At 39.0% G+C, this 21,575-nt stretch overlaps 1 protein-coding gene across 1 annotated transcript in view; it reads right to left on the bottom strand.

The window, feature by feature from the left end:
- The window catches only part of ZNF592 (zinc finger protein 592), a 65,008-nt gene extending 49,934 nt beyond the window's left edge, over positions 1–15,074 (bottom strand). The window contains exon 1 of the mRNA XM_031955693.1: positions 14,701–15,074. The gene's annotated coding sequence lies outside the window, so the exon portion shown is untranslated. The remainder of the gene's footprint in view (positions 1–14,700) is intronic.
- Between the last annotated feature and the right edge of the window lie 6,501 nt (positions 15,075–21,575).

Raw genomic sequence — 21,575 nt, forward strand, 5'->3', positions numbered from 1 at the left:
ATTGTACAATTAGCCTGTGAAGGAAATAAAAAATGCAGGCAGGCAAAAATATAGGGATTGGGAATTCAATGTAATGGTTCTTAGTCCTCTCCCAGAGTTCTTTCGCTGGATGTAGCTGGTTCAGTTCATTACTACTCCATTGGAACTAATTTGGTTCATCTCATTGCTGAACATGGCCAGGTCCATCAGAATTGATCATCGTATAGTATTGCTGTTGAAGTATATAATGATTTCCTGGTCCTGCTCATTTCACTCAGTATCAGTTCGTGTAAGTCTCGAGGAGGCAATTTTCAAAGGAAGAAATCCAAGCTATCAACAACTACATTAAAATGTTCCAAATCACAAATAATTACAGAAATGCATATTAAAGCAACTTGTTCATACCCATCAGATTTTCAAAGATAACAAAAGAAGAAAACATCTACTGCTGGGGGTGGAAGGATGGGGGTGGGGAAAGGCAAACAAGCCAGTGCCCTGTGGGTAGAACTGTAAATTGACCTGTCCATTCTGGAAAGGAATTTGAAGCTATTACCCCCAAATTTCCAAACTATTCACATCATTTTATAAAGCTACATATTGACTACTGGATCAAGTACAAGAAATCCTAAAGAGATCAAATAAAAAGGAAAAGGATTCGTATGTACAAAAATATTTATACCAGTCCTTTACACAGTAGCTAAAAATTAAGGGGAGTGTCCTCCATCTGGGAACTGGCTTAGCAAATTATAATACATGAATTAATGAAATATTATGTTAAAAAAATAGAGTTTCAGAGAAAACAGAAGATCTCTATGAACTGGTACCAAGTGAAATATGCAGAACTAAGCAAACAATTTAAACAATGTCATTATTGAAAAAAACAATTTTAAAAGGCTTTAGAACTCTGATCAATGATAATAAACTATAAGTCCAGAGGTTTAAAAATGAAGCCTGTGACCTACTTGTAGCCAGAGAGGCAACAAACCTAAAATACAGAATGTAACATACATTTTTGGACATGCCCACAGTAGAATTTTGAATTATAAGACTATGCATATTTGTTAGGGGGATTTTAATCTGCAGGGTTCATTCATTCATTCATTTATTTAGCATTCAAGAGATAAGAAACAAGGAATGCTGGATAATAAATATAAAAACTAAAATTAGCTTGAATAATACTATGACCACTGCTTAAATACTGCAAATCTGGAATATCACAAAAAAACAAATTTGTAATCATTTTTCACTATCCAGAAGACAGACTTGGGTAATCAGTCTTTTTTTTTTTAATTATACATAGATAATTTTCAACATTCACCCTTACAAAACCATGTGTTCTAATTTTTTTGTCTCCATTTCCTCCTACCCTCCCCTAGAAGGCAAGTGATCCAATATATATAAAACGCTTCTGTACATATTTCCACAAATATCATGCTGCACAAAAAAAAAAAAAAAAAATCAGACCAAATAGGAAAAAGAAGATGAGAAAAAAACAAAGTGCAAGCAAGCAAACTAAAACAAAAAGAGTGAAAATACTATGCTGTGTTCCACATTCCACTGAATTCTGTCTGAGTGCAGATGGCTTTCTTTGTCACAAGACCATAAGAACTGGCCTGAATCATCTCACTGTTTAAATGAGCCACATCCATCAGAATTGACCATCATATAAACTTGCTGTTGGCATGTATAATGGTCTCCTGGTTCTGCTCATTTCACTTAGAATCAGTTCATGTAAGTCCCTCCAGACCTCTCTAAAATCATCCTGCTGATCATTATCAGAATCTTTTAAATCTATGGAACAACACCATGAGATTTAAGATTTTTGATAGCTACAGCCACAGTTTAAGAAAAATCCTAGGTTTCAAAGCTATAAAAGGACAACAGACACATAACTAAAAGGGATTTCAGAGGTCACTTAGTCCAAATCTCTCAAATTACAGACAAGGCAACTGAGGCTCAAAGAAGTTAAGGGTCTTGAAGCAAATAGCAGGGTTGGGAATTGAGCGGCAACCCTTAATCCCAAATCCAAAGCACCCTTTCCAATGTATCCTTTACAGAATCTGATATCATCTACTCCAACCCTCTAGTTTTTACAGCAAAAGAGAAACCCAAGGCTCAGATAGGTTCATTGACTTGCCAAGCTTCTGATAAATTTATTTAAACTAGGAGTGGAATTAGCTATTCCCAGATTGCCAACTCAACCTTCTTAACTAACTCTCCCCACAAAATAACCCTTAACCCATAAAAGAATCTATTCACACAAGGTCCTTAGATGTGAACATTTGTCATACTTCTACTCCAGAGTTCAAATACATACTGATAGTCTTTCCCAGGCTTTATAAACCATGCCTGTTCGTATGCATACACATAACCTCTAAATATCCCATTAGTATTTAGTTCTTAGTATGTTTTTTAGTCTTTCACTCTCCCAACTAGGCTCCTTTTGGAAAATAACCAATGCTTCTTTGTTTTCCCTACAGAACATAGCACAAGTTACATATTATAATTATATTTACATATATATTTATTTGAGTGCTTTGTCTCCTATCTTTTTAATTCATAATAAATAAAATGGCTTAATTAAGAAAAGCATATGTCAAGCATGTGGACTACATAATATAAACTATAGCAGTCACCATATCCTCCTCAAGGTCAAGACAGGCTCTGGAGGATTAATGGAAGACATGGAGTATCAGCCAGGAGAGGTAGCATAAATGACAGCAGACACAACATTGCTCCCAAGATCAAGAAGACTCCTGAACCAGGAAGGGAAGTTTTTAACTTCTCTCTGACTGCAAATCACTATCTCCCTAATCTCCTGTTATGGAGACCAATCTCACTACATGCTTTCACTTCTGAACTGTTGAAAAAATTAGGCAGGTTAAAATATGCATAAACTTTATGTCTCTTAATGTAATCTGGAAGGGGAAATGTCTTAGTCACTCACAGCAGGGCAACGGCAGCAAAGAAACTTGGAATACTTTGCAGAAGTTTTGCTTTGCAGAAGCTATGCAGCGATTCTCCTGCGCATAGCTACCAAGCAAAGATGACATCAGGATTGACTATCCTCCATGGTCCCAGAAACCTTGGTTTCCCCAGACTTCTTGGGACAGAAAGAATATTTCTCTCCTTTCAACCAGTACACAAAAAAGTTCAAAGAGATACAAGCCAAAGCATCCTTAAAAAAAAAAAAAAAAAAAAAAAAAAAAAAAGTTGCTGACTATGTCAAAGACATATTCTGTCTTGGCAAAGTCTCCAAGTCTGTCTTGGCCAAAAACAACCCCCCCCCCCAAAAAAAGGGGGGGGGGAGGGAACACACATCACCTTTCAGAGTCAAGCTAATGAAACAGCAATTACTGAAAAAAAAATAAATCAAATTACAAATAGGTGTATGGCGCTAAAGAATGTTGATCTGTTATAGATAAAATGAAGGAAAAAGAAAAGGAATAAAATTCTATAAAGTGATCTTAAACAATAAATCTCAGTTATAAGTTTTGATATGTTTCTATTCAAAAGAATTCCAGAGAGTACTGACATTTATACTGAGTCACTCATATAGGGTAGGGAAAAAACTCACTGCAGGTCAAAAAGAAAGCATCCCTGATTCAAATGACTAATTATGGGATGTCACCTTGTTTGAAAGAGATCAGAATGTTATAATTTTTTGACATTTCGCTAAACAACATCAACAAACATTGCTTATATTCAAGTGGGTTACAAAGAAAACTACTTTAACTTTATGAAGCTCAAAAACAGGACAGTTCCAACCAGGCATGAAAAATAATTGAGGGAATATCATATCACTAAATTCTACTGATTTTCCTTCTGAATGTCTCAAAGTACCTTGTTGCTCACCCCCTATCAATAAAGAGCCTTTTTGCATTTGCAGCTAGTTCCACAATTTGGCAGAGATCAGCAACAAAAAAATATGTTTGAAATAAGATGGCACAACTAGGGTAGGTCCCAGACAAAATTTTTTTTTCTTTTTTTTTATTATAATAACTTTTTATTGACAGAACCCATGCCTGGATAATTTTTTACAACATTATCCTTTGTACTTACTTCTGTTCCGATTTTTCCCTTCTCTCCCTGCACCCCCACCCCTAGATGGCAAGCAGTCCTATATATGTTGAATATGTCTCAGTATATCCTAGATACAATATATGTGTGCAGAACCAAACGGTTCTCTTGTTGCACAGGAAGAATTGGATTCAGAAGGTAAAAATAACCTGGGAAGAAAAACAAAAATGCAAACAGTTTACATACACTTCCCAGTGTTCTTTCTTTGGGTGTAGCTGCTTCTGTCCATCATTATCAACTGAAACTGAATTAGGTCTCTTTGTCAAAAAAATCCACTTCCATCAGAATACATCTTCATACAATATTGTTGTTCAGGTATATAATGATCTCCTGGTTCTGCCCAGACAAAATTATTAATAGCAGAAGTTGTCTTTGATGCCTCCCAACCTCTCCTAATTAACTTTCTTCTTACCTGCCATTGGGCCTGCAATAACCAAAACCACCATAAAAAGGGCCCACATTGAATCCCAAGTGTGATCTTAGCTGGCTGTCAACTAATTCCTGGGATGAATTTCTGCCATGTCTATCTGAGAAAGCTACAAATCCCTTCTGGAGACTGGAGGGACTAGTAGGATCATGAAATTATGCCAAAGAAAGTAGGACAGGGCACAGAATCTAAAGAAACTGAATTCAAAATTTGAATTCAAATCTGGTTTCAGACACTTACCACTTCCTAGATATATGACCCTGGGCAAGTCACTTAACCCTAATTACCTCAGCCAAAAAAAAGAAAAGAAAAGAAAAGAAAAAATGAAACTGTTCCAAGCTTCAAAAGTTAAGGAGCGAATAAAAGGTTTTGGTAGAAGGGGGAATCTGGTATAAATTTGTGAATATGTATTATGACTACAATTCTACTCACTGAATATCACATATTACACACACACACACAGAAATGTAAAAAATTAATAAAACCCCAGTTTAGCATGTAATTGCTCTTGCTCTCTACTTTGTAAGAGTTAATGTTGTTTCCTCAAATAAGGCTCTTAAGGGCAAGATGCCTCATCCTATAAGCTTCTTTTTTCCAACATCTACCAGCACAAAGCTGGGCATCTATACATAGCAAGCACTCAATAAATAACTGATAAAGTGATTGATACAGTTCCAAGTAGTTATGCTATGAATGATCTTTGAAATAACTAAAACTTCTAATTAAAAACTATGATATTATTCATACATATTTTTAGAGATGGAAGATTTATAGCCTTAATGTTGTATTTAGGCAATGAAACAATTTTGATGTCCAAACAACTCAATTAAAAGTCTAGAAGGTATATATGGCAAAGTGAGAATGCAAAGTACCCTCTAATTCAGAGATAACTGCTGCCTGTTCTGCTAAAACTCTTAAGAGTTGAGATGTCTCAACATGAGCTGAAACACTTCATACTATTCCCATTTCCCTCTCTTCTTTAAAGATGCCCAAATCCTGTCCAGTAATGTTCTGATGACTTAGGATGCATCCCAGGAAGTTGGTTTGTAGCTGATGATGAACATCCACATTAAGTATCCCTGTCTTAAACCTTCAAACTGCTTTTTTTACAGCAATCAAGATCAATGAGAAGGGAGTACCTTCAGACATAGCAGAGAGCAGTTGGATATAGATTCTCTGTAGCTAACTATGAAGAGAAGGAAAGAGGATCCCAGATCCACTTAATTGGCTCAGAGAAAACTTTGACCTTGTATCCACACTCTAGTTGAAAGCCTTGTCTAATCCGAGAATATTCAGGTGCCAAAGGAAGGAAGGCAATATTATAAAGTGGTGACTCCTTCCTAAAGTAACCTAAAGTATCTTTCCTGATTAGTCACCAATCAAGGAAATCACAGAGAAAACTACATGATCTGTAAATGGAAACCCTTATTTCCCAAAGGCAAAAGTTCACCAAGTTAAAAACTCCAGCTAAAAAGAAACATCACAAAAAACAAAACAAAACAAGCAAACAAAAAAACACATTGCAAAGTCATGGGTTTCTATGGGCATTCCCAAATAATGCAACTAAATACTAAGAGTAAGAGTCAGTAAGTGTCAGGGAGCATCCTTATTCCCAAGATGTCTTAGGCAAATAAGATCTTATTTTATTTTTTAAATCCCAGGCAACTGACATACAACTAACAAATAAAGCTGCCTTCATCTTTACATGTAGGAGAATCATATTAAGCCAAAATGTGCTGAAGTATGCTCCTCTAACCTGACTATTAACTATGGTATTTTACTTAGTCCGTATTCACAGCAACTCTGAAATCTTTTTCCCCTTCCTCACCAACACTACTTCCTCATTCTCAGCGAAAGCCAGCACATGGTTGGGTGGTACCATTCAGTTCTGATGAAAATATTCCTTAAAAGACACTAGCTAAAATAAATCACAAAATATGTACTTATTACAAGCAGTAGGGCAATACAATGGACTAGATGCCCTCAAACAGAAATCCATGCAGAAAGAGACTTTCTCAAATGCTTTAATTTATATATCACACATAAAGAGAAACAAATTCATCTATAGCTAGGTTGGTCTGCTGTGCTTTTCCCTCTGCTATAAAAAGGCTCTTCTAAAGTGGTGTATGCAAAAAACCATTTAAAGTTACCCCAAATCACCTTATGAAATAGACAAATTTCCATACAGAGATGAGAAAGACCATGTCTGTCAAAAAGTAACACATGAAAACATGATCCCAAATACTTCTATTTAAGAACAAGGAGCCAGCACAAACAGACATTTTATAATTACAAGAGAGCATGTCCTAAGCAAACCATGATTGATTTTAGGTGGAGTAAAAATAAAAGCTAAATGCACAGAAAGCAAAATGATAAGAATGACAAGAAGGGAAAATACAGGGCACATACGAAATAAGACACACAGAGATCCTACACTGGCAGAAATGCTCGTGACAACCACAAAAACATGAATGATGGAGAACAAATAGTGATCTACAAGGTGCTACTTTTCAATACATTTAGTTTCATTCGTGATTTGTTTTTGTGGCCAAAGTGTTAGTTTTTGGGCTGGTGCAGTGAGTGGAGCACCTAACTTGAAGTCAAGGAAGGCCCGAGGTCAAATCTAACTTCAGATCCTTTCTAGTGGCATGGCCTTGGGCAAATCACTGAATCTGTCTGATTCAGTTTCCTCAGTTGTAAAATGAAGGATTCTAATATTACCTAACTTCCATCAGTGCCGTAAAAATAAAATTAGATTATAATTGTGAAACACTTGACAAACCTTAAAGTGCCATAAAAGTGCTAGCTATTCTCTGACAGAAAAAGGAGAATTAAATTCATTATTAGCTTTTTAAAGCTGCTCATATAATAAGATCTCATCAGTTAGTTGTATTTTGCAATACCATTGAATATTTTTCCACAAATGTATGGATTAATGTCCGAAAGCAGCAGTCATCAAAACCATGTAGTACTGGCTAAGAAACAGTGCTGGGTCAGTGGAATAGGTTAGATACACATCACACAATAATTAAAGACTATAGTAATTTAGTGTATGATAAACTCCAAAATGCTAGCTTCTGGGATAAGAACTCACTATTTCACAAAAATTTCTGGGAAAATTGGAAAATAGTGTGGCAGAAACTTAGCATAGACCTATATCTCACACACCATATCAAAAAAAGTATATGATTAGACATGAAGGGTGATACTATAAGCAAATTAAGAGGGCAAGGAATAGTTTACCTATCAGATCATTGCAGAAGGGAGGAATTTATGGCCAAAAAAGAACTACAGAACATCATGAAATACAAAATGGACAAATTTGATTAAAGTTTTTTGCACAAACAAAACCAACACAGCCAATATTAGAAGGGAAGCAGAAAGCTGAGGAAAAATTTTTACAGTCAGTGTTTTCAACAAAGGACTCTTTTCTAAAATATATAAAGAATTGATAAGAATACAAGTCACTTCCCAACTGATAGACAGAGGATTTTCAGATGACAAAATTAAAGCCATCTATAAATATGAAAAAATGTTCTACTATCACTATTGATTAGAGAAATGCAAATTAAAACAACTTTTAGGTACCACCTCACCCTTCTCAGTTTGGCTAAAATGATAGGAAAAAATAACGATAAATGTTGTAGGGAATATGAGAAAACTGGGACACTAAATGCACTGTTGTGGGGTTGTGAAACAATCCAATCATTCTGGAGAGTGATTTGGAACTATGCCCAAAAGGCTATAAAATTGTGTAAACTCTTTGATCCAGCAGTGTCACTACTGGGTCTGTATCCCAAAGAAACCATAAAAGAGGGGAAAAGATTCACTTGTGCAAAAATGTTTGTAACAGCTCTTTTTATGATGATAAAGAATTGGAAAATGGGTAGTTGTCCATCAATTAGAAAATAGCTGAATAATTTATGGTATATTAAAATAATGTAATATTATTGTTCTATAAAAAATGATGAACAGCTTATTTTAAAAAGGTCTGGAAAGATTTATATGAACTGATGCTAAGCAAAACAAACAGAATCAGGAAAACACTGTACACAGCAACAGCAAGAATATGTAACAATCAACTATGACAGACTTTTATAATTATGGCTCTTCTCAGAAGTTCAGTAATCCAAGGCAATCCCAATAAACTTTGGATGGAAAAAGCTACCCACATCCAGAGAGAGAACTTTCAACATGATTCATAAGGAAATATGTAAAAAATAAATGTACATGTATAACCTTCACCCCCCAAAAATGTTTTTACATGTAACTGAGGAAGATAAAAATTTAAATAAAAAAAAAAGAATGGATTGGTGTCAGCTATTAACTGAGACAGGCAGGTAGATTGGGGGGAAAAAAATCGATGTTGTTGTAGTCAGAGTTCCAGAAAACTGAAAAAAGGAATCAAGGAATCCTCTTACATGGCCTTAAGGCAGAGTCATGCTTTGTCTGTCAATCTCCATAAAATTCAAGTTAGCTTGGCCACCATAAGAATAATTAATATCTTGCTTTAGCAAAAGTTAAAGCTTCTTTTCAAATGCCCTTGATTCTGTAAGGAATAACAAAACAGTTATGACATATTTTATACTCAGGCTCTAGATTAAAAAGTGCTCCTCGGTTTGATCGGGGATTTTTAAAATAAATATCCTTTTCATTAACTCTCTTGAAGATCTAAAAAAAAAAAAAAGATAAAACACCAAACTTTATAAGACAAATGAGGCAAAGTGACTGCAACACAGAAGGCATTATTTTATTAAGAATAACATGAGGCTGTAAAGGCAGAAGAGAATAAAGCTCCAACACAAATAATTCCCAGAGTCAAAAGTTTTGAAAATTCACATTTTAAAAGGCCAGATACTGCCAGCCTACATGCAAAAGTGGACTCTACTCAACCAAAAAAGAAAATTTTGCTCTTAAACAAGATTCAGAAGTTCCTAAGAATAAGAGAGCTTTAAGAATAAGAGAGCTTTAGATCTGCAAAGGAACCTGAGAAATCACCTACACAAGAAGAAATAGACATAGAAAAGGAAACCAATTGGCTCAGAATTATGCAGCTATTCTGTGGCAGAGCTGAGAATAATATCTGAATCTTGGTCCAATGTTTTTTCTACTATACTACAGAAAGAAAGTTTAAGAAGAATAGTAGACACACCTAGGGGAAAAAAAAAAACAATTAAGGGGAAGGCAAGAGAAAGATCCAAAAAAAAAAAAAAAATCTCCAAATAATGAAAAATTCCATGATTCTAAAGTGATTATTTGCAATTTTATAGATGAATCTTATAAACTCATTATGAATTACCTGTGAATACTGAAAACAAGGGGAACTGGAATAACTTCATCTAAAGGTTACAAAGTTTCACTCACTTTAAGGAATATGGATTGTCATGGATACAAGTTTTAGAAGGGCTCATCTAGATGCTATGGCTTCTCAGGCCCCATTCAAACCTAAGTTATTTGTCTCCAATTCAGCTCCACGAGATTCTCTAGGTGCTATCACCCACAGAATCCCAATTCTTGCATCCTGGTTTCAAGTTCCATGTACCCTACTGGGGCCTTGCCTAGGGCAGCTGCCAAGAATAAGTAAAGATGTAGACTCATGTCATGGAGTAGATTCCTCCAGTATCTCCAGAAGGAAAATATTTTCTGCTTATTTATGCCTCCACTGTCTCATTCTAAGAACCTGGGTTCACTTTCACACCACAGTGAGAAATCAAACATCATGCCAGCAGAGAAAAAGCTGTGCCAGGTGTTACCAAACTGGAAAGGCTTAAATACAGACCTGATGAGGAACTTTCAACCAGGGAGGAATCTAGCTAAGGGAAGTAGCTTCCTAACAGATGTTTCCCTGCCTGGTAATTTATTCTGGCCAAAGCGACTCATTTCTGAATAGTAGTCTATAATGCACTAAGACATGGAAGAATGTTATTTCTGCCATTAGTAGATCAAAAAGTAGACCTTTTGAAGGATTTATTTACAAAAGCTATCCACTCCCTTTTTCTTTCTTCCAAGGTCTAGCTCTGAGATTCTCCAACAGGTCTCCAGGGTTTGAACAACCTTTTCTATAACATATGTGCTCACAATCACTTAACTATTCACTTATGTGGATAGATATCATGGGGTCCATGAAATCAGAAAGGAAAAAAATGCATCTTTATGTCAATAATTGGCTTATTTTTTAATCATATATTTTAAAACTTAATTCCAAAAGTTTTTCCAATCCAAAAGATTACAAAATAAGCCCCTTAATTCCAAAAGGGGGTCTACAGATTTCACTAGATTGCTGGAAGAGTTCATGATACAAAAAAGGTTCAGACATCAAGTTCAATATTTTAGAATTTTTCCAATCCTAAAATTTTTTTGATGTCAGTCAACAAACTGTTATTAGATAGCAACTAAGTGGTAGGCACTGTGCCAAGAGCTGGAGATACAAGACAAAAGACAGTCGACACCAAGCAGTTCAAAATCTAATAGGGAAGACAACCTGAAAATAAACAATGATATGTACCACAAAACTGGACATAATCACAGAGGGAAGGCACTAAGTCTAAGAGGATAAGGAAAGATTTCTTATAGAAAGTGAAGTTTTAGCTGAGAACTTAAGGGAAGCCAGGAGATGGAGATGAGGAGGGAGAGAATTCCAGGCACAGAGGACAATAAGTAAAAATGCATGGAAATAGCAGATGGAATATTTCAGAGGAGGAATAGCAAAGCCAGTATCATTGTATCAGACTACTGGAACATGGAAGAATGAGAGCAGATTAAGGTCTAAGATTACAACAACAAGAGGGAACGAAGTTATAAACACCCAAATGAAGGATTTTATATTATATAGATTCTGAAGGTGATAAGGAGTCAATGGAGTTGATTAAATAGGATGGTAACATGGTCAAACCTCTGCTTTAGTTAGTTCAATATTTAATGCCAGTACCTCTCCTATCCTATCTCCACTTTGGCCTGTATATTATCACATTTTATTGAGCTTTGCTTTGTTGCACTTCAGAGATATTGCTTTTTTTTTTTTTTAAACAAAATGAAGGTTTGTGACAACTCTCCACAAACAAGTCTTCCATCAGGATGTGTTAACACATTATCTCTAGGTCAGATTTTGATAATTCTCACAATATTTCAAACTTTTTCATTAATATTAAATCTGTTGTGGTGATCTGTGACCAGCAATCTTTCATGCTACTATTGAAACTATTTTGGAACACTACAAGTCATACCCATATAAGATGCAAACTTAAAAAATGTATGCTCTGACTTCTCCACCTACTGGCCATCCCCCTCTATCTGCTTCTCCTGGGGCCTCCCTTTTCCATGAAACACAATGATAATGATATTAAATCAATTAAAAACCTCACAATGGTTTCTAAGTGTTCAAATAAAAAGAATGAATCAATAAGGCAAATTCTATTGTTTCCTTAATTTAAGAAATAGTCACAATCACCCCAACTTTCAAGAACCACTACCCTGATCAATCAGCAGCCAATAACAGTGAGCAATGAAATCTCAGATAATGGTTAGCGTTTTTCAGGAATAAAAGTATTTTTAAATTAAGGTAGATACTTTTTTGAACATATTACTATTACATATTTAAACTACAATATAGTGTAAACACAGCTTTTATATTCATTAAAAAACAAAATATTTGTGTGATTTGCTTTATTGCTTTAGTCTAGAACTAAACCTAAGTGTGAGGTGATGAGGGCATGAACCAGAATGGCAGCAGTTAAGACAAGGGGGCATATAATAGATATCACAAAGGCAAAATCAACAGATTTGGGGGAACAGGAAGAAGGTGAGTGAGAGTGAGGATGACATTCAAGTTGTGATCCAGGTGATTGGTGGAAGAGTGGTGTCCTTGATGGTAATCGGGAAATTCAGAATATGTGGTATGGTAGGATATGGAAGAAAAGAGTTCCATTTTAGAAAAGTTAAAGTTTAAGATGTCTACAGGATATCCAGTTCCAAAAGCCTAACAAGATTCGAGTCTGGATGTAGGAAGAAGGTTAGGGATGGATATATAGATTTGAGAATCAAGAGCCCATGATGAAAACTGGATTCCCTGAAGCAAATGAGACCACCAAGTGAAATGATATAAAGGGAAATGAGAAGAGGTCCCAGGGTAGAGGCTTGGAGACAACTGCTGTGTGAGCAGATAAGACCTGGACAAAGATCCCCAAAAGGAAAGTGGTAAGGGTCACTAAGATAGGAAATAAACCAGAACAAAGTTTCACAGAAACCTATACAGAATTACAGAAAGGAGATACTGTTGCCAAAATGAATACATTAGTTAGAGGTCAACTCTCTACGAATAAACCTCTGCAAATTTAGGTTGGTCATTCAATTCTAGTACACTCCAAATCTAAAGATATTAACTATTTGCATCACTCTTATGGAGTCTGGCTTACAAAAACCTCTACATGAATTTTTTGTTGAATTTGTTTGAATAAAGTTCAATACTTTGTACATTAACATTAAGTACACCATCAAACCTTAGCAAATGTACTTATCTACCATTTCTTCACAGCCACTGGAGATTTGTTTCCCAACATGTACAAATCTTCCCATCCCCTCCCCCCCAAAAAAGCCAACAATAACAAAAACACCTCTACAAAATTAAAATTCCTTGTCTGTATAATGGAAAGACCCCTTAAATTCCAACTCAGCCACTGACCCAAGCTCTCCAAATTCTAACTACCTACTCTCAACACTGACCTGCACCTGTCCAATCCAATCCCAGCTAGAAGTCAATGGGTCTTGATTGTACATTAGCTCCTAGAAAGCAATTGTGGTAAGATTTCTAAACATAAGCTATGCTGCTACAAAATTACATATATATATATACATATATATATATATATATATATATATGTAATATATATCAAAAAGCCGCCTGAAGACATACACCCTAACAATACAGTGTGGATCCTAAGAGTTGGGTAAGGAAGCAAGTCCACAAGAGATGGGATAAAATTGTTGGTCAATTTATCTTACCCCTTGAGATCTAAGCTGTTATCATGAACCTGTAGTTTATACAGCTCACGGATTTTTATAGACACTGAAACAAGCTCATCACTCAAACTTCGACTTTCTGGTTAAAGATTGGTAATGGGTTGTGAGAAAACTTCAGCTAAGGGGACACCTATGGAAATGTGCTTAAGAGGACTTATACACGGATTAGGAAACAGTTCGGACCCATTAAGAACCTCAAATAGAAGTCAATGCAAATTGGGATAAAATCATACACCCCGCCTTTTACTTCAGGACCATGACCTTCGGGTCGGTCCTAAGGAGGCCAGTCAAATTCCCTTCTCTAAGTAGTTGGTGGAGGTTTCGGTTTTTTGTCCAGAATTCTGATGCCCCCTCTGGCCTACCCAAGAATTGTTCCAACCCCCAGAAGCAGCCCCAGAAATGGCCAAATCCGTGTGCGGAGACAGGAGCCTTCCTTAGCAGCGATGACCTCCGCGTCGGTCAGGCTGGGGCTGCAGCCAACGCTCCAAACTGAGACCCTCCCCCCCTCGAGACAGACGGTCAGATCTACAGACAGACAGGCTGAAGTGAACCGCCCCCTTCCTTCCCCTCCTCTCACTTGCCCACTGCTGGGCCCACCCGGATCCGGGCAGCACTGGCATCTGGAACTAGGATGTCATTTACCTGGCACAGCTTTGCCTTTCCCGAAATGACCCTAAGAGCAGCCTGTCTGTCGGTCTGTCCCACATCTGGCAGAAGAACCCCCAGAGGAGTTGACTTCCTGCCAGCCCAGCAGGCCTGATCCCCCTGAGTCGCCCCCCTCCCCCCCATGCCCGCTTGCCCCGGACGCATGCAGCCTGGCTGAGGCCCCCCGGGGTCCATGTGAGCAGGATCGATGTGCAGGCGCTCCATGCCGCCTCCGGGGCGCCCGTGGAGGGGGTGTGGGGACTAGAGGATGGGTTGGCCAGCGGGCATGCCCACGGCGGCAGCGCGCGGGCTCGGGGGCAGCGCTGGGCCACCCCGGCCGGGGTTGGAGGGTGGGGGAGAGGTCGGTGGGGCAGCCCGGCCCGCTGGCGGGGAAGGCGGCCGAGCGGGATCGGTTTTCCTGGCGGGGCGGGCCGCGGCGCAGCGCCGCGCCTCGGCGGGCTCCCTGGCGGGGCCAAGCCAGGGACGGCGGTGACCGCAGCTGCAAGCTCTTCTCTCCTTCCCCGCGCCCGGCCCCCCGGCCAGCGGCCACTTACCCGAGCGGCGGCGGCAGCGGCGGCGACGGCGGCGTCAGGCCCGAGGTCGGCCGCTCACTAAGTCCCCAGCGCCGGCAGCGGGAGCCACAACATGGCGACGGCGGTGGCGGGCGGGGCTGCGGCTCCGGGGGCGGAGCGGGGGCGGGAGCCGGACGGGCGGCGGGCCCTGGCTGGGGCGGCCCGGCGGGGAGGGACGTCGAGCGGGAGGAGGGAAGAGGAAGGGCAGCAGGGAGGCAGGCCGGCGGGCAGGCTGGCAGTCCACTCCCGATCGGGGGGCCCGGCCGCCCGGCGTCTGCTCAGCAGCTCGGGGGCCGCCCCCGGCCTGGACCCCGACCCCCCCATTCCGCGGCCTGATCCGGCCCGGCCCGGCCCGGCCCTGCCCGCTGGGGCCCGGCCGCGCCGCGCCGCGCCCTGCTCCGCCCGGCCCCGGCCCCGGCCCGCAGCCTCCGCCGCCGCCGGGGACGCTGGGGAGCTGGGCCCGGCTGCGCACACTCCGACGGCCGCGCGCGCTCCCTCCCGGGCCGCGAGCCAGCCCCCCGCCCCTCCGGACACAGACCCAGGCATTCGCGCACACGCGCACTCGCGCGCCCCCCGGGACCCTGCCCAGGCACCAACCTGCTGCTCCTCGGGACGCGGCCGGCGCGCTTCCCCTTAGGAACCTGGTACCCCCTTTCCTGTATTCTCTGGTTTCTCACCTCTGGGTCTCGTGGTGACTTTTGGAAGAGGGAGATATTGCCTCCTTGCAAGAGGCCCTAATGAGCTAAGCCTTACAAACTGCATGATGGAGAAGGCCAGAGCTGGGGCTCACAGAATGCAACCCGTCATTTGACAGCTGGGGAAACTGAGACCCAAATTCGTGACAGGCGTTAGTAGTAGAACCCCTGCCTCCCAGCTCTATATAGCGAAGCTGCAGAAGAATTTCTTTCATTCAGGAACCCAACTGCTATAAAGTATCTCGAAGGGATGTATTCTGAGAAGATACAATAACAATACTAAATTAGAATAGGTTCCTAACTTCTAGAGGCCTGAAACAGGCGGGAGGGACTAACAAACTATGCACAAGTAAATTGAATACACAATAAACGTTCAGGCGTTAGTGGGCAAATATGCATATTAAAACAAGCATGCATTAAAAGCGCCTCGGGGTAGCTTTGGTTCTCCAAAAACCGGCCAATCGGCTAGGTCCAGCGTCCACTAGGTCCTCTTCTTTCTAAGGGTTAGCGGGCAATTAGAGCTCTTCTACGTATCTCCGGTTGCACACCCCTCCCCTTTTCGGAAGGTTGTCGCAATGTGGGTGTGGCTCTGGAAAGCAAAAGCTATTCATTCTAATTACTGTGTTTAACTGTTAGGACAAAAGGGCCACCATCCTTGGAATCCTACCTATTTGTAGGATTTAGCTTAGGTAAGGGGCCCCTCACCACCTTCTGTTTGCTCTTTTTAAAGAATCTTTGAGAACCTGTTTTGCCATCATATAAATAAATATTTATTAAGCTATTCGTTTACTGGGACTATGGACACAAAGTGAATAACATATTGTACCTGCCCTCAAGGAGATTACAATCCATTTGGCAAACCTGGATGTAGGTAAAAAAAATAATAGCAAAATCAAATAGCACGGATACAAGGGAAAGAGAGTATTTCGACTGTGAGTAATTAAATAAACCTTCAAAAAGAAGATAACACCTGAACTGGGCCTAGGAAAATGGGATTTATAAGATAGCATCAGGAAGGGTCATTTCAAGTAGGGCTTTCACAAAGGTAAAGATGTGGAAATAAGAATGTGTATGGCATGTTTGGGAGACTGATCAAAATGTCAGCAAAATATTTTTAATTGCCTACTGTGTACATGGAGCTCCTAGTATGAACCTAGAGATTAGATTAGGTTAGAGAAAAACCCTCAGAGGAACACTTGAGGAATGCAAAGGGAACAATAGAAACAAACCTAGTGATTGCTGGGAGCTCAGGGAAGTCAGTACAAGGCGCAAAAAAGAATAGTAAAATGGACTAACCAGAGTTTTGAATCATTCCTCCCACCACCCAACACTTTAAAGAGTCCATGAATAAAAATCCTTAAATAAAACAACTTTAAAGCCAAATTTGTACTTACTAAATTTGTACAAACTAAATTTGTACTTACCAAATTTGTACAAACTAGTAGATTGAATAGTGGCTAGAGCTTTGGACTTGGAGAAGGGAACACAGGAGATTTATGAAGAGCTCAATTTTAATCCTATAAACTTCTCAAAAACTACCCTAAACAAGTCACTTAATAGTTCTCTGCCTCAGGTAGCTCCGGAGTGATAATAATAGCTTGTCTTTGGGCTGTTGTAAGAATGAAATAGGAATATATACAAAAAGCAATCTGCAAAACTTAAAGACTGTATAATTAATTGGGTGCAAGCAAGGACTGGGTGATGTTTGTTCAGTTTGTTTGACTTTGCTTGTATCCCCAGCTCTTAGCACAGTGCCAGTCACACAATAGTTGTTTAATAAATACTGGTTGGGTGACAAATTATTAACTGCTATTCTTGATCCCAACAGCAGTTCACCTTCTGTCCCTTTCCCTCAACCCCAGCCATCCATCCACATTACTGAGGTAAAGACCAATAGACCTTCCCATTCCTATCATACATAGTACTAAGAACCAATGATAAGTTCCCAGCAATAGCAAAACTCAGATCTCTGGAACATTTTGGAATCTAAAGTTAACCAGCAGAATCTGTTATCTGTTTTAGATAAGTGAAATTTGAGGTGACTATGGGACTTCATGATAAGACATGGAGGTCAAATAATTTACATGAGGTCAAACATGTGACTAACCTTGGAAAGGAACAAGACCTGGGCTGCAGGTTGAAAATCTTTTCATATGAATGAACAGAAAAAGATAATGAATCAAGGAGGACAAAAAAATTTCTATAACAGTACAGTAATGACAGGAAGAAAATTTTCTTGACAGTTTACAGTGAGATTATATCCTTAAAGCAGAGTTATTTAATCTGAGGTCAGTGAATTTGGATAGGAAAAAAATCCACTTCTTCATTTTCACTAACCTTTAGCTGAAACATGCTGTCCTTCCATCAAGAAAGTAGGCAACAAATATTCTGAGAAGTAGAATGTGAGCTCTTTGAGGTCAGAGACCATGTTTTTGCCTTTCTTTGTGTCTGTGTCCAATAATTAGGGAAAGGGAAGGAGGAGGCATGTAGAATAAACATTTACATGGTGCCTACAGTGTGCCAGGCACTATGCTAAACTCTTTATTGTTTATAATCCCCATTTTACAGTTGAAGAACCTGAAGCAGACGGATTAAGTGACTTGCCCGGAGTCACATAGGTAGGACAAGTCTGAGAGTAGATTTGAACTCAAATCTTCCTGACTTCAGATTAAGTGCTCAATTCACTAAGTAGCTGCCTCTAATATGGTCTTAACATATAGCAAGTACTTAATAAATGCTTATTGACTGACTGAGAAGGGGATCTGTGGTTTTTGCCAAAAGTTTTTTGTTTTGTTTTTCCAAGACACACACACACACACACACACACACACACACACACACACACACAAATGTTAAAATTTCCTGTTTTAAAGCCTCTTTCACATCTTTATTTCACATCTTTCAAAATCATTATTTGCATGCATGGTGGGGGAAGGGCCGGCCCATCCAGTGGCCTTTTGACTGCCATAAATGCATCTCCAAGTAGTTGAAGTTCAGCTCAAAGAAGCAGCAGATGAATAAATTTATCTGATGAAAGTTTGCTTTGTCAATAATAAGCATTTACTAAGTCCCCACTATGTGTTAAGTATTAGCAGCTAGGTGGCAAAATAGTTAAGAGTGCCAGGTCTGGGGTCAGGAAGATGAGTTTTTCTGAGTTGAAATCTGGCCTCAGACATTTAAAAGCTATGTGACCTGAGCAAGTCATTTAACCCTGTTTGCCTCAGTTTACATACCTGTAAAAATAAACTGAAGAAGGAATGGCAAAATAGTCCAAGACAATACCAACCAGAAGAGTTAGATACAACTCACCAACTACAGTGTGCTAGACACCTTGCTAAACACTGGAAGATACATATATAGTACCCACTCACAAGGGGGTTACAACCTAAAGGCACACAATTATGTACAAACAAGATCATGACAATGGATACAAGCAAGTCACAAATTAAAGAGGATCAAGAAAGGCTTTTGGGGACAACTAGGTGGTGCAGTGGATAGAGCATCAGCCCTGAAGTCAGGAGGACCTGAGTTCAAATTTGACCTCAAACACTTAACACTTCCTAGTAATGTGACCCCCTGGGCAAGTCATTTAAGCCCAATAGCCTCAGGAGAAAGAAACAAAGGAAGGAAGGAAGATTTCTAGTAGAAAGTGAGATTTTAGCTAGGACTTGAAGGAAGCAGAGAAAATCCACAAAAATGAGGAGGGAAAAAATTCTTGGCATAGGAAACAGCTAATGAAATTGCCCAGAGTTGGAAAATCTTGTTTGAGGAACAGCAAAGGAAGTAAACTAGTGTCACTGGAGTATGTAGTGGGGTGTTAGATATAAGAAGCCTGGAAAGAGGAGGTCAAGTAAATGCCCAAACAGAAGTTCTATTTGAGAGAAATGAAAAAGAAAAGGACTCTAAATTCCATCAATTTCACAATGAGGGGCTAATTCATTGGTTAACTTGGTACTGAAAAAGACCAAGAGCCTGCTCTAACCCAATGAGAAAACTCAATAATCCACAGCCTTCTGCCCTGGCTGCACAAATTTTGACTAAGATCAAATAATAAAATAGTAATAATTTTAGTTGTTCTAAACTTGCCTGGCTGAAGCCACAAAGACTGTCCCCTCATTCCAGCATTTAATAAACAATTTTCACCTTAATTATAATGTTCACAATTGAAGGCATTCATTATAATAAAAAGGATGATATTCTTTCTATTATACTGCCTGATGTAATGCCATATTGTATAACAGGATATTATATTTTATTATAGAATTATTATATATGTTATATTTTATTCAAGTATAATATATTCCTTAAATTCTTTATTTCACATAAGATTTCATGATTTTTTTTTCTTTCCATTTACAGAGAGCACTGAAGCTGGAAGAAATCTAGTTCAGTCCTCTCATTTTACAGGTTAACTGAGGTCCAGAGAGATTCATGATTTTCTCAAGATACAACTCATCAGTCTTGGGACAGAATGCCCATTTAATTGATTTCCAAAGCTCTTTGATTTAATACAGTCAACCCTTGATAACTAATTCTAAAGAAGAGGACTTTTTTCATAATTTACCTATCAATCTCACATATAATGATAACAGTTAATATTTATGTAGCCCTTACACTACTAAGCCAATTCTCATAGCAATCCAGAGAGATGGATGCAAGTATTATCCCCATTTCACAGATAATGAAACTGAGGCAAACACAAGTTAAGTGACTTGTATAGTGTCTGAAGTGTCTGAGACTGAATTTGAACTCAGATTTTTCTGATTCCAAGACAGGTGTTCCATCCACTGCATCTCCTAGCTGCTGGTACTTTTCTTATCCAAATATATTGGACAATTTCAAAATAGCCTCCACTAAATTTAAAGCATGTTACTTCAACCCTCTCAAGAATCCATAGTGATTCCCCAAAGACTGATATTCAAGGCTCTCCACAATCTAGACATTATTTTACCTTATCTATCTAAACTTAATTTTCTAATACTCCCCAATAATTTTTCTTGACTCCTTGTTTCTTCCTCCTTTCGGGATATCCATGCCTTACTTGTTTTTCAATTTACAACGAAACCCCACCTCCACCTCAACATAACCTTTCCCAATATTTTCCAGCAGCACTAATTGATTCAACAACTATTTATTAAGCATCTATTACCTATGAAGCAGCATGTAGATAAAAGGGGATCGGGGAATTCAGTCACCGGAGTGCTGGTAAATGTTTAACCCAACAACTGACCCATGTCCTAAGAGTACAGAAACAATGCTGTTTCCATTGTACCGAGCATGCCATACATTTTTTTTTTAATTTACTGACTTTTTCTTCGACAAAAGTAATTATAAACAACATAAAATAAACTTTCCAAAGTCCCAAAACAAATATCAACTTTTTTTAAAGTGACTGCAACTGAATCGTTCTGCCATTTATTACTGAATAAATCACGAAGATCATGCACATTAATTTTTGTGAAAGTAATACCAATGTTGTTCCTTGGATTTATTATTCCTTTCATTTCTGTTCGATGTTGGCTTCTTTAGACATAGTTTAAGTGAGTGTTATACCATAAATTTTGGCATTTCATTACATTGAGGCTGATAAGTAATCACATACCTGGCATGCAGGTCTCAGAATTTTGAACATGGAAGGAAGCTTGGAGTCTTAAGATCCAATGGTCTCCAATGTAACAGGGTGAAATAAATCCTGTAGTACCAGGATTAACCCCGCCCCCGGGAGGGGTGGGGGGAATCTGTAATCAACCAATGAGAAGGTAGGAAGATCATTCGAATCCCAGCCTCCACACCCTTGCTAGAAGATAAGGAACTAGACTCCACACAATCACTTCATTCCCTTAAATAATTTCCCACTCCACCCCCTCCAACTATAGACATTCCTGGTTTCTTGGGGCGTAGGCTCCTTGAGGCTGTTATAATCGATTGTAGAGATTGTGTTCGGGACAATCTAGTGAAGTCTATGGGCTTTTAGTTTTTAAATGCACAAAATAAAATAGCTTACAGAGAAAACCCAATTGTGTTGAAGTTGTTTATATATGTGTGTATGTATACATATACATATTTTCTAAAGAGGATAAGAATCCTTCAGATTTCAGTTCCTACCTTCTGCAAGTATGTTTCCCATGAATGTTAATATTAGTATCGTTCCTCTGTTGATTT

This window comes from Sarcophilus harrisii, chromosome 2 (genome assembly GCF_902635505.1).
Source record: "Sarcophilus harrisii chromosome 2, mSarHar1.11, whole genome shotgun sequence".
Taxonomy (NCBI): domain Eukaryota; kingdom Metazoa; phylum Chordata; class Mammalia; order Dasyuromorphia; family Dasyuridae; genus Sarcophilus; species Sarcophilus harrisii.